Source organism: Mandrillus leucophaeus, unplaced genomic scaffold (assembly GCF_000951045.1).
Source record: "Mandrillus leucophaeus isolate KB7577 unplaced genomic scaffold, Mleu.le_1.0 Scaffold303, whole genome shotgun sequence".
NCBI classification, from domain to species: Eukaryota; Metazoa; Chordata; class Mammalia; order Primates; family Cercopithecidae; genus Mandrillus; species Mandrillus leucophaeus.
In genome coordinates, this window is record NW_012103177.1 from 608275 (window position 1) to 611455 (window position 3181).

The window sequence follows — 3181 nt, forward strand, 5'->3', positions numbered from 1 at the left end:
ATAACCTAATCAAACTGAAGATACACAGATGTTTGTCTGATTCTCTAAGGAATTGACAGGTGTCAAAATAAATATGGATCAAAGAACTTATTAGTTACTCCTTCAAAATTTAATGTCTAGGCTTCTAATTATATACTTTTCCTTTCTCTTTTTTTTAAAAATGACTTTATTAAAGTATAACTCACCCCATACAATTCATTCATTTAAAGTGTCCAGTTCAATTATTTTTAGTATATTCACAGATATGTTCAAACCTCACCACAGAACATTTCATTGCCACAAAAAGAAAGTTCTGTAAGCTTTAGCTATCCTTCTGCCATCCACCCTCCCCTATCCTTAAGCAACCACTAATTTACTTTCTGTCTCTGTAGGTTTCCCTGTTCTGGACATTTCAAACAAATAGAATCATACAATAAGTGGGATTTTTGACTGGTTTCTTTCATTTAGCATAATGTTTTCTTTTTATTTTCAACCTTTAAGTTCAAGGGCACGTGTGCAGGATGTGCAGATTTGTTACATAGGTAAACATGTACCATAGTTGCTTGCTGCACAGATCATCCCATCACACATGTATTAAGAGCAGGATTTATTAGTTAATCTTCCTGATGCTCTCCCTCCTCCCTTCCTCCACCCTTTGAGAGGTCCCAGGACATGTTGTTTCCCGCTTTGTGCCCATGTGTTCTCATGATTGAGCTTCCACTTATAAGTGAGAAAATGTAGTATTTGGTTTTCTGTTTCTGCATTAGCTTGCTAAGGATAATGGCCTCCAGCTCCATCCATGTCACTGCAATGGACATCATCTCATTACTTTTTATGGCTGCATAGTATTCCATGTTGTATATGTACCACATTTTCTATATCCAGGCTGTCACTGGAGATATCAACCAGCTTCTGGTTGATTCCATGTCTCTGCTATTGTGAATAATGCTGTCAAGAGCAATTTCAACAAAAGCAAAAATTGATAAATGGGATCTAATTAAACTAAAGAGCTTCTGCACAGAAAAAGAAACTATCAACAGAGTAAACAGACAACCTACAGAATGGAAGAAAAGTTTTGCAATCTATTAGACAAAAGTCTAACAACCAGAGTCTTCAGGAACTTAAATAAACTTACAAGAGAAAAACAACCCCATTAAAAAGTGGAAAAGGACACAGAACAGACACTTCTCAAAAGAAGACATACATGAGGTCAACAAATATATGAAAAAAAGTTCAAATTGCTGACCATTAGAGAAATGCAAATCAAAATCACAATGAGATACCATCTCACATCAGACAGAATGGCTATTATTAAAATGTCAAAAAAGCAACAGATGCTGGCAAGGTTGTGGAAGAAAACGAACACTTTTACATTATTGGTGGGAGTGTAAATTACTTCATCCATTTTGGAAGACAGTTTGGTGATCCCTCAAAGACCTGTAGGCATAAATAGCATTCAACCCAGCAATCTCATTACCGGGTAAATACTCAAAGGAATTCAAATTGTTTTATTATAAAGATACATGCATATGTATGTTCATTACTTTCCCTTTTTCTTGAAATATTTTTGACTAATAGAATCTTGGAAACTCTAGCAGAACTCATGAAATATTTTCCTTTGTCTGCTATTGAAAATAAGTTAGAACTCCGATTTAGAATATGATAGGAACAGTTCTCCAGAATTGTATAAAAAAGTTTGAAGTTTTTTTTTTACTCTACCATTTCATAAAACAATTATAAGAACTGAAAATGAAGTAATACCTAAAAATTTGAATTTAGTAATATTTTTCAGTTATATCTGGTTATAAAAAAAAAAGAAGAGGGAGAACAAAAACAAAAAAAAATAGCAAGAGATTTTGTCATAAAGAAATAATTTTCTAAGTAAAATCAATAGTTTCCACTATTTTATACAAATTTTCAATAACATTACCGATATTTTCAACATCAAATATACAGTTAAGTATGCATATATTTAGGTGTATATTTGTACATATATTGTACATATTTGTCTATATAAATATGCATGTTAAAACTTTTATTTCTATTTTATTAACAATACATCACTCTGTTATTAACTACATTGGGGTAGTCTAGGACTGAGAATTATCTTGTTCAAATTAAATTTTAAAACAAATATTTAAGGAGTTACTCTGTGAAACAATTCATTAAACACAGAGATAAATAAGACACATAACAATTCAAAATAGCCTATGCTTAGTGTCGAATGAATGTTTTTTATCAATAGAAGTGCAATTAGCATTAATCAAGCACCAAATTTGTGCTAGGAAAAATCATTTTAAGTTTTTTTCATTGTTGTTTATCTTCAGGGCAGCCCTAAAAGTTATATATTTTTAGTTCCATTTTATAGATGAGAAAACCAAAGTTTAAAAAGAGTAAATGTCTAGTCTGTGTTTAATAAATAGTAGGTCAACATTGTAATTGGGTCTGTCCACAAATCATTCTACTATGTCATTCAGATCCCAGAGGCTGACAGTTTGCTGGGAATTGCACAAATGACAAATTCTAAAACAATTAACCTAAAAGAAATTATCCCAGAATAGAGGTATGTGTAACACTGTTTTTTTTTTTTTTTTTTTTTTTGACAGAGTCTCACTTTGTTGCCCAGGCTGCAGTGCAGTAGCACAATCTCGGCTCACTGCAACCTCCCTCCTGAATTCAAGTGATTATCCTGCCTCAGCCTCCTGAGTAGCTGGGATTACCGGTGTGCGCCACCATGCCCGGGTAATTTTTGTATTTTTAATAGAGATGGGTTTCACCATGTTGGCCAGGCTGGTCTCAAACTCCTGACCTCAGGTGATCCACCCACCTTGGCCTCCCAAAGTGCTGGGGTTACAGGAGTGAGCCACCACACCTGGCCAACACAAAATTGTTGATCTTGACTGAGTCTATGTAAAGTGACTTATGATACTTCCTCTGTTTAATGCAAACCTACTCATTAATTAGCAACATGCTGCTCTGTGTCATGCCTTGCTGCTTTGGTCACATACATAGATTGTGCATATGCAACATGAAGAAAAATGCTGATTGCCCCTGAGAGAATACCACTGCTACAAGAACATAGATCTTGCCAATTTGCTGAGTTTTTAAAGATCAATACCATTTCTCAGGGACTGTAGTTTGAACATGCACATATGCAAATATTAAACTTTAGTTTTGCCAGCCTTGAAACAAGGAGAGGCAC